The sequence below is a fragment of the Spermophilus citellus genome (genome assembly GCF_964194105.1).
Source record: "Spermophilus citellus genome assembly, chromosome: 11".
Taxonomy (NCBI): domain Eukaryota; kingdom Metazoa; phylum Chordata; class Mammalia; order Rodentia; family Sciuridae; genus Spermophilus; species Spermophilus citellus.
Window position 1 is genome coordinate 433,996 of NC_138192.1, and position 11,148 is coordinate 445,143.

General features: G+C 52.0%; 1 long non-coding RNA gene and 1 pseudogene across 2 annotated transcripts; both read right to left on the bottom strand.

Moving 5' to 3' along the window:
* Window positions 1-3,074: 3,074 nt before the first annotated feature.
* Window positions 3,075-4,909, bottom strand: LOC308630502 (kelch repeat and BTB domain-containing protein 11-like; annotated as a pseudogene). Its single transcript has one exon. The product of its transcript is annotated as a kelch repeat and BTB domain-containing protein 11-like (transcript).
* Window positions 4,910-5,517: 608 nt separating this feature from the next.
* Window positions 5,518-10,898, bottom strand: LOC308631177. Its single transcript, XR_014018130.1, has 3 exons — window positions 10,746-10,898; window positions 10,280-10,361; window positions 5,518-5,603 (listed from the first exon to the last, which is right to left on the bottom strand). It is a non-coding gene; the product is annotated as an uncharacterized lncRNA (long non-coding RNA).
* Window positions 10,899-11,148: the final 250 nt, after the last annotated feature.

Below are 11,148 nucleotides of genomic sequence, written 5' to 3' on the forward strand. Positions count from 1 at the left end.
TTCTGTGACATAGTTGGCATAAACTATTTAATAAATAGTCCCTTTGGCATGGTCTAAATGTTTTAAATTACATTTATTGTGTTTTTAATAGTGCTGAACATTTCATCTTAAATCAGCCTTCTATAAAATATTTATAAAATGACTCAATCCCCAGCATAGCAAAAATAGTTATAAAATGACATCTGAAATATGTAAGATGCATATGAAATATGCATCTAAATATACTTAGAGGGAAAAATTTAAATGGAAGAGAGTTAATTAATGACATGGCTGCAAAATTGCTATATAACTATCATACAGTCATCTGTACTGATACTCTTTCCTGAAATTAAATTTAAAATGAACTTTTGGGCAACAGTTTCTTACAAGTGATGCACACAGTTCACTTTTCTGTATAGTGACTAAAACAGACTTCTCAGAGCACAAAGGACAGATTGATGTTGAAAATTTCAGGAGCCAAACTTTGCTGTTCAAGATTTGTCAAATCTAAGAATATCCCTAGACTATCTGTTATTTCTTTCTAGGAAAGTTATGATCTATCAGCAGTTATTCAAATAGGGTTGGAAGTGGTCTTTACCTGATTGGATAATATAAATCTCAAGAAGATAGGAGAAAAACGACTGGGAAGAGAAATAAATCCTTTAGTGAACCCATAAATCATGGGAAAGTGCCTTCAGACCCTGTGTATCAGGGTTAAATTTACACATTTTGGCACACTTTAATATAATGTGAGGATGGAGATGAATATTACATTGAGAGTTGATTTATATTAGTTTTTAAAAGTTTCCATAAAACTAATTTTGTATTTCCTTATAAATTAGTACCACACACCTCTCTAGAATGATTCTTTAATAGAAAGCTTTCATTAATATTTAAACTGTAAACATACACAAAATATGGACAGCTTCAAACACTCACCATCTTCTGAATAAAATTATGCCAATTCTCTTGAATTTAACATCTTTCCCCAGCAATAAATCAAATGTTAACACATAGGTATTTCTAGTGGCAATACATGTGGACACCAAGGACAGTCTTACATTCATTAATGCACAACAAAAACTGAAAACACAAAGAAAAACACAAACTAGTTCTTATTTGGTATCAATTTATTTAAGCAAGTAGCTAGACAGTAGCCAGAGGAAAATGTGAAAAGAGAAGCTAAATATGCATTTGTCCAAATAGTGGAGGAGGTTGAATTAGACATACCAGAAGGCTCCATGAATCTGTGATCTATGAATCAGGATCAAAGATTACTGAGGAAACCAGGGTAGCAAGATGGTGGCTAAGTAAGCTCCTGGGTGACCTTCTCCTTGCATCACACCAAGGGAAAAGGTTATTCGTGCACACTGAAACTTTTATAAGGGTCAAGGAGATCAGGTAAGGTAACAAAGCATCTGCTTTTAGTATAATAAAAGAAAAAGGCAGTGTAGAAGGAAGAAGGGAAAGATGTGCTGGCGTGACATCTCCCCCAGTTCCAAGCAGCAGAGCTTCCAGAGGGTCCTCCTTGGCTGGGGAGAGTCCTAAGACCCTCAGAACAATACCTCTGGACTGAGCTATGGGAAGTACCTTAGGCAGATGACCCACTGCAGCCTCCACCCCTCAACCTCAGCAAGCAAAACTGGGAGCAGGATGCCACTACCCTGGAGCCAGTTCCACAGCAAGCATAAAGCTCTGCTACCCAATCTCTGAATTTTGAACGTTCTTATTTTTGATCAGTAAAATACAAGGTTTAAATCCATATGGAATGACAAAAAGTATGGATTAGACAGTCATCTTCAACAAAAAGAAAAAAGCAGGCAGTATTACACTACCTAACTTCAAAACATACCACAAAGCTGCAGTGATCAAAACACACATGGTAATGGCATAAACACAGATGCGTAGACAAACAGAACAGAACAGAGAGCCAGGAAGGGAACCCACACATCTGCAGCCAACCGATGTTTTTATGAAGGTGCTAATGAACACATTGGAGAAAGTAGAGTCTTTTCAATAAGTCGAACTGGGGAAATGGGATATTCATGTGCAGAAGAATGAAACTAGACTCCTAGCTCTCACCAGTTACAAGAAACAGTTCAATATAAAGACTCAAATTTAAGTCCTGAAGCTGTGAAACTTCTAGAAGATAACACTTGGAAAATGCTTCAGAACCCTGCAATGGGCAAAGATTTGTTTTGGCAAGACCTAAGGCAAAAATAGACACAGGAAACAATACCATAAATAAATGGATGGGATTACAAACAAACTAAAAAAGCTTCTGCACAGCAAAGGAAACAATCAACAGAGTGAAGAGGCAACCTACAGAATGGGAGGAAATATTTGCAATTATACACCCACAATTATACATCTTATATGTTCCAGAATATATAAGGAACTCCAAAATCTTAATAACAAAACAACAAATAACCTGATTTTTAAAATAGACAATAGATCTAAGTAGACATTTCTCAAAAAAGACTTACAAAGGGCTAACATGTACCTGGCAAAAATGCTCAACCATCAGGGAAGTACAAATCAAAGACACAAGGAGATATCACCTAATAATGGCTACTGTCAAAAACAAAACAAACAAACAAACAAACAACAACAACAACAAACTAAAGACAGCAAGTGCAGGGAGAAATGTGGAGAAAAGGAAACCTTTGCACACTGGGGTGAGAATGTTAATTAGTACAGCCATTACAGAAAACAGTGTGGGGGTTTCTCAAAAACCTTAAAATAGAACTGCCCTATGATCCAGCAGTCATATTACTGGGTATATATCCAAAGAGGCAAGATCAGTGTGTTAAAGAGACATCTGCACTGTTCACAAGAATCAAGAAATGGAAGCAACCTAGGTGTCCACCTGCTGATGACTGAGTAATGGTAGTCCACTTAATGCTGTAAATATAGCCTTTGCGGCTCTGTCACTGCAACCTACTTTTTAAATAGACATGGTTCTTTCTCTTCCTCTCTCCCTGATCTCCCCCTCCCTAATCACAGGGGAAACAGGATTACTTTTCTTCCCCACCTTAGGCAGATTTATCTGTCCTGGAGCACACACCCACCACAAGAAAAAAATAATCCAGACTTTAAGCATGGCACCAGAAGGTCTCAGAAATGACTGTATCCCAAATTAACAAGTGAATTAAGCGCCAGGTGCCCGCTCGGCTCACGCAGTAGATTGTGCCATCCAGGGCGGCGCAGCGGAAGGGCTGCAGGCCAGCTGGGGCGCCTGGACGGAGGCCGCAGGTACGCGGCGCACTGGCTCCACTGCTTGGCTAGACAGTGGTAGCGGAAGACGCTGACCCCGCCGGGAACGGCCTCCGCCTGAGCTTCACCTCGAGCCCCGCATAGGTCGCAGCGGTAGATGAAGCCATTCAGGGCCACCATGTGGGCTGAGCGCTCGCAGCTGCTGCTGCACGGGCACTCCTGCCACTCGTTGCGTCGAGGGTCGTACTTGAGCAGGCGGTAGAAGAGGGAGCCCCCCCCAGACATTGCAGGTGGTAGCCTCATGCGCCACGGCGAAGGCGCCCGTGGCAGCGGGGCCACCATGGTCCAACGGTCGGCACGCGGGTCATAGCGCTCCACGCTGAGCAGGCACTCGCCGCCCACAGCGTACAGGTGGCCGTCCAGCGCCAGCAGCTGCAGCTGCGAGCGCGCCTGACGCACTGGCCGCACGGTGCTCCAGCTGTTGGTGGCCGGGTTGTAGCAGAAGACCTGGTCGGAGGGCGCGCGCGACCATCAGGGCCCGCGGGCGCCACGCCGCCGGCCACGAAGAGGTAGTTGTAGAGCACGCACAGGCCGCAGCCGCGCCGGCGCCCCTCGGGTAGCCGCGTCAGCTCGCGCCACTCGCCGGCCGCCTCCTGGTAGCAGTAGACGGCCGCGTCGCCGCGCGCGTCCGCGTCCACTGACAGGCTCTGCGGGCGGCTGCCTGAGCGCTCCCCGGCTGGCCTGAGTGCGGCGGCCAGCAGGTGGGCGCGGCCGGCTCGCAGACGCCGGCGCAGCAGCAAGTCGCACTCGGCGCCCGGCAGGCGCCCGAACACAGCGGGCTCGCGCAGCACTTCCAGGTAGTGGTCGCTCATGAAGCGGTAGAAGGCGTCGCGCAGCTCCGAGAGCCACTGCGCTTGGCGGTGCTCAGCACTTCGTAGCAGTTCGCCAAGTTCAGCTGTGGCCCTACGGCGTCGGTGGCGTGCTGCGCGGCGCCAGGCAGCTGCAGGCGGCGCCCGCCAGCCACCACTTCAGCCACGTTGTCAGGCCGCACGCCCGCCATCCGGCCGCTGTACGCGTCGGCCAGCAGCAGTTGCAGCGCCGCGAAGCTCACGCCCTGCACCCGCAGCATGTCCCGAGATGCGCGCGCGGAAGTAGTCGCTGCGCGCCGCCAGCACCGTCTTGTGCGCCCGCAGCCGCCGGCCAGACACCTCGATAACCAGGTCGGGCTCTCCGTGCGCTGTCCCGACCCCGGGGGGGGGGCACAGGCGCGGGTTCTTCGAGCTCTTCCTGGGACTCAGACTCCACCAGGGACAGAGACTCCGCAGGGCGCACGCGCTCCTGGCAGGACGAGGGCTCTTCGGGGACACGGGATCCTCGGGGCGCGCGCTCCTCCAGGGACACGGGCTCTTCCGGGGACACTAGCGCCACGTCGCCGACCTCCCACTGTGTCTCCACCACGAGCTGGCCGCTGCGGTGCGAGGGCTAGGAAGCCGCCGTGCCCTCCACGGCGGCAGCGCGAGACTGCGGCAGAGAGTCGTCCCCGGAGCTGAAGCACAGGGATGCGCGGAGACTGCAGGGTGTCTGTGTGGGGGACGCTGCGCCCTCGCCCGTGGCCGGCGGCTGCAGGCTGACCTGTCCCGGAGCCCCAGGCTCCGTCCCGCTGATGCCGGCGGTCCCCTGGGTAAAGGACGCAGGGGGCCACAGAATTCTCCATGGTGGTCTGTGCTTTGCCGCTGCCTGCTCGCTCAGTGGCCGCACATACCTGGTCGTGGCCAGGCGTTGTTCAGGGGTCACTAGCTTCACACGCTTTTCTGGCACGCGATCAGATTTCACTATGTCCACAGTTTTCCCCCTGTGCACACTGCTCCCTTCTTGCCCTTCCCCTCTCCTCCCCTGCAAGGAGGGCATGCCCAGCACTCGCTGAACTTTTGAAAGGGGGGGGGGGTTCAGCGCTGGCCAGGGATTTGCTCAGGTGGAGAGGAACCGGCCAGCAGCGTGGCCGGGACTGTGATGCTTTAGTCCACGCACCGGACAGACCTGAGGCTGCAGTGCTGGCTGATTTGGCTTTGTCTGTGGGACTGGTCTGTCATGTGTGTCTGACCCCCAGTGTCCCCACAGGAGCACTGTATCACAAAGCTGCTGCCTCAGACAGAAGGGCCCCGACCTTAAGGAACTTGTTTTTAGTCCCACTGTAGGTACAGACCGGATCCTTCTTTTTGACTCCCATTTGTCGTTACACCCAAAGGTCAGCTGGAGGGTGCATCTATGTCCTGGCCTCAAGGCTCTGTCAAGTCCACATCCACACCTGCCAGGTGGGTGTCAGGAAAGGTTACTGTGCACGTGGGAGACCTTGCTTTCAGCTTCCCTTGTCTGTCATCCGGTGCTTCCAGACCATTCACACTCTGTTCCTGTTGACGGGAGAAAAAGGAGATTTGAATTTGCATCGTGAGGTGAGCCTGTTCTGTCACTGGGCTCTACTGCAGTCCCTCCCCAGGTTTCTGATTACAGCTTTGGTTGTGGTGCTCCGGGCATGTGACTTCTCACTGCTGGAACTTGGTGAATGGGATGTGCAGAATATTATCTAGGAATGAAGAAGAGGCCTCATGTTGGGGAACCAGCTCAAGAACGGCATTACCAGACCTGGTCTTAGGTCTAATGGGTCCAGCTGAATGAAGCTGTTGGTTCCATAGGTCAAAATCAGCCCAGTGTGAACCATCCCACCTTTTCATCCTGACTGAATGTATGTAGAGTCATGGAGTCTTTCACTGAGAGAGCACGGCCGGGCTGTCATTTTATCAGTGTCGACAGCCTCTCTCATTCCTTTTCAGTCACCTATTCGGACTCAGTGACAACAAATACTTGTTGAAAGTGTTAGGGAACCTTTCTGAGGTTGGCCACACTGAGTACCCCAGGGAGTCCAGTGCCTACATCTGCTTGAACTCATCACTCTTTTTGTTTTCTCATTTTTTTTAGTTGTAGATGGACACAATACCTTTATTTATTTATTCAGTGTTGAGGATCCACCCTGTGCCTCACACATGCCAGGCAAGTGCTCTACCACTGAGCCCCAGCCCCAGCCTGACCTGGTCATTCTTGGAATCTCATCTCTGAAAACCCTCAGAGGAGCAATGGCACAGACAGCTAACGGAAGCAAAGACCAGCATGGGAGGGCCCATGTGCCCTGCAGAGGGGTGTAGGATAGTGTCACACAGTGTCTCTCCCAAACTGGAAGAGCCTTGGGGAGTCTCCCACCTGCCCGGAGGCGGCTTGACCTAGGGGAGAGGCAAGTGGGACGGTAGCTTCCTCAAGGATGTGCACAAGGAAAGCGTACACAGCGAGCCTGGCATCTCTCCATTATACAGAATGCTTACTGACCTCTCAAATGGGAGAGCAATTAGAAGTCACCTTCCCTCAGCAGGTCCTGATGTTTGCTTATCACACAGAAGGCCACTGCCAGTCCCTGTAAACCCTGGGGGAAGGGTCCACACCTGCAGGCCCGCTCCTCCTGCTAGTTGTCCCTGGAAAGGCCTTCTCCTTATTCTCAGAAATGGAAGGTCTTCCCGCTGGGAATTCATGCCGTCCCCCTCCCTCTGCCAGATAGCTTTCCCAATCACCTTCTGGCACGCTGCACACACTGTTGTGGAATTCCTGGGAAATACAGTGTTGGGGAAGTCCAGGAGTAACCTCAAGCCCTGTCCTGCTGTGTGGTCATAGGGGATGCTGAGGGACAGGCTGCTGTGTTGGTTGGGCCATGACTCAGCCTAGCCCAGCCTCCCACCCACCATCCAGCAGTGCTCTGTCCAGGGGGTGAAGAGATCGCTGGCCACAGCAATAAGCATGAGGTCAAGCTGCAGACCGTGAAGATCAGGAGCATGTGCGGCCCCCAACGGCTCCAGGGGGACTCCAGCTGAGTCATCCAAGGTGACACAGGTCAAAATGAGGACACAATTGCCTGCCCCGCTCAGAAGTGGATGTGAACATCAGTGTCTGACACAGAATCCGAGCTGGCTGTACTCACTGGTTTTTTAAACACTGCTTCTGCAAATACAGAAGACCACAGACTTTGGAAAATGAATGTCATTTTTTTCTAGGAATGGAAGTGGCTCTTACTCCCACTCACCCAGAAAGGCAGAGCTCAGGTGTCTGGAAGGCAGGACTGCTGGGCTCGCCACAGCTGCTTGCATGTCCTCCAACCCAGTGTCACTAAATGGCCTCCTGAACTGTGCTCACTCCACTGGACCTCCCCTGTCCCACAGCAGGGCTGGCAGTGTGAGCTGGCCCAGGCAAGGGTGGGCAGTCCCACTGTGGCCCACAGAGGCATGGCACAGCCACCCAGCCGATGGGGCCCGCCTCCACCCTCCATGAAGCTGTTGCTGGACACACCACTGTAGACACCTTGAGGCCTGTGCTGATTGTTCTGAGGGCTGAGATGCTGGCCTCTGCTGCCCCTGTACCAGGGCCAGAGCTGCACTACCAAAAGCCACTTCCCCAGCGTGGGGGGCACCTGACTGACGTGGTCTCCCAGAGCCTTGCAAAGAGCCAGCGGCATCCGGCATCCGGCATCCTGCCCCACACGAAGGGACGAAGAAGGCAGAGGCTGTTAAACAATCCTTCTTTTTTGGGGGGTGACCCAATGCTGGGATTTTTCCCTTGAGGTAGATGGGCAGAGTCAGCTCACTTACCAGCCCTGGGAGGAGGTGATGAGCTCCACAGGCTTCTCCCAGGGAAGGTGGCCTGAGCTGTCTGACCTGCACACTGCTCTTCCTGCTTGGCCACGCACAGAAAGCCGGCTAGTCCTGCAATTCTAAGCTGTGCTTCATCCTTGAAATTCACCATGTTTCTTATATAACTTAAGGGGCAATGTAAGATTTCAAGCCTTTTACAACAGAGATGTTTAAAAAAAAAGTCCTCCAAGACCTCAGCAGCAACCCTGCTAAGACCCTTAGCATCAAATCTCTCTGGACTAGAGGCTGGGACCCCCCCCCACGAACACACACACACACACACACACACACACACACACACACACACACACACAGGCTGGCTCTGAATCAGTCCCTCCGGGAGGCTTCTGTGCACAGGACAGGAACCCCAGCTGCTCCTGTGGAGGGTGGAACTGCAGGAAAGTCCCTGAGCACCACTCCTGGAATGTGTCACAATCCTGGGGCCAGACTCTCACACGGGCTCTGGCTGAGAGGGCTTCCAGGGATGGGGATGAGGAACAAAAGTTTCCTTCTGCATTGAAAGTAGGAGGTCGTACAAGTTTCAACTAGATATGATTTACATAGCATTCTCCCCTGGAGAACATGACTTTCTTCTGGACCTTATACATGCCTGAACAAAAATATTTTGAAGTTTCTTCACTATTCATAGGAATTAAAAATAAAAAAATTACTTCCCTATGTGCACATTTAATGTGGATGTTAGCTTATTCAAAATTAAACATAAAATTTCATTATGCCAGTTGCTATGAAGACGCTTCCTCTCAGTCACAGGGAATTAATTCTTTGGTTCTAAGGGACATAGGAAGCTCATGTGAACTTCTGTGGCATGGGCTGCTGACATCTTCCACGCCGTGCCCGCCTCTGCCACCCCAGGCTCCTGAGGAATACCACCTTGCCGCGCCCACCATATGCCTTCCCCAACACCAGAATTTACCCAGTTAAGAGCCAGCAAATTGAAAGGTTAATTAAGAAAGAAAATACCAGAAGTAAAGAAAACCTAGTCTCAGAGACTCACCAGGGACTCGGGATCTCAGTACAGAATGTACCAATTTGCCAGCAGCTGTTCATGCAATTATCGTTCTTCAAGGTCATGGCCTCCTTAGGCCAAATTAAATGGGGGCAGAGTCTCTGGCACACCTGACCACAGTGGGAGGGGGCCTGCCCAGCAGTGCTGAGGGAGACCCAAGTGAGTCCTCACTCCCGCCCAGTTCCCACTTGCTCAGGCCACAGCACAGTTTGGGAGGACCTTGAAACGTGCACTGGCTGCACATTCCAGAGCTGCCGGGGAGCACTCCCCATGGAGCCTGTTTTCACTGAGGAGTGCACACCACTTGCTCTAAAAGTAAGGCAGCCTGCTGACTCTGAGGACCTGAGACCTGACCCACTGCCCTGAGGGTCTGCAGGACATCCAACAGCCCAGCAGCGAGGATTCACCCAGGAAAGAAAACCCAGTCCCACCCTGGGCAGGTTTCTCTGTGCAGCACAGAAATGGCACCACCACAGGTCAGCAGTAAGTCCCTGACGTCAGGTGGCAGGGGTTGGGTCTCTTCCACCAGAGTGGACTGACATCCTGTAAGTTGTTTTTATGAAGGACACTTTAAGACTGCACGGACAGTGATCTTCCTGACCGTGCATGGGCACTAATAAGTAACCGATGCTCCCCTTGCCCGGCACAGGCCTCCTGAGTGGCACAGAGCCACGTCCTATACCTCCCAACATGCTACCTGGCAGCGGCTTGCCAGCCCCCATGTAGAGGGGAATGGCTCAGGTGATGCCTGCTGCAGCAGTGCCTGAGCCCTGTGGCACGCCTCCAGCGTGTCTCCGAAGGGTTTCTGGGGTGATGGGGTCAAGTCTGGCGGGACTTCACTGGGAGGAGTACATTATTGAGAATTCCCTGGAGAAAAGCTTCAGTGTAGACGGTGCTCTTAAAGCCCCTCTGCTCAGGCTGGAAGGTGAGGTCCGGGGCACCTGCTCCTCTCACTTGCCAGTCTCGCCTGCTGCAGGCGCTCAGGGCGGGGACCACGTGGTGGCAGGCTGTGCATGGGGCGTTGGTGTTGGCAGTGAGAGCCTTCTGCCTGGTGACTCTCCTGCAGCCAGGAGAATGTGGTTCTCTGAGCCCACGCTCCTCACTGCAGCCTACCAGTGCTGACGGTGTCGCCCTTCACCTGAGAGAGGGAGATCACACAGGGAGGGCTGCAGTAAGGCTCATCCCTAGCAGAGTGGGATCTGAGAGGCATCGAGGAGGGGAGGGGAGAGTGAAGAGCAGGGAGAGAAAACCCAGCTCAGACGGCAGCCAGACAGGCATGAAGAGGGTTCTGAGGCACCGCGTGTGTAGAGACGGCTTCTGAAATACATCTCACCAAAAGTGGTTCCAAGGTGGGAGTCTCTGGATGCGGGGTCAAGGCAGGCGCCATCATCTACGTCACTGAGTTTTGGTGTCTTCTAAAGCAAATACACACTGCTGTCATGTTCATAAATGTATATTTTAAGGCACAGACCATCTTTAAAATGAGGGATGCTGGCCAATGAGACTGCTATGTTGTGTGCACGTATGAACACGTCACAACAGATCCCATCATGCCTACAACCACACTGCACCAATAAAAGATGGGGGAGTTGAAATGCATGACGGATTGAAAACCTGGCGATAGGGATGAGGACTGGGACAGGGGCTCTTTCTCTTGCTTCTGTTCTCTAGCACGAACCTGTGAGAGTCCTAGGTCCTGCTCCTGAGGCACACGCTATCACCAGCCTGAGAACCGTCATGGCTCCCACCTCTGGCTGCCAAGTGTGTCCCTCCCCCGGTGAGTCCTACCTTCATCTCACCTGTCCTGTGTGCACCTGTGGGAGGCACTGGCGACAGGTCAGCTGACGCTCCTTTTCAACTGGGCAGTCGCTGTTCTCTCTAGGGCAGGTGTCACTTCCCCTGCAGGTGCTGAGGTGGGTCTTCCCCAGGTCCTCCTTCAGTGCAAGCCAAGGGCTCACCTGGTGTGGAGAACAGACCAAGAACTCAGGTGTCTGGAAAAACACGCTGCTCCCAGCATCTCTGAGAACAAAGGCATTAAAGTGAGACGCTCCTCAACTAAAGCACCCACCGTGAGTGTCCCTCGTCTGGAACATCTGGCCTCCTCGAGGTGTGATGAGGACTGAGTAAGCTGACAGCCACAGAGCTCCAGAAGTCTCTGTGTGTCTAGTGTCCCCTGGGCACCGCAAACCCAGGTCCCAAGGT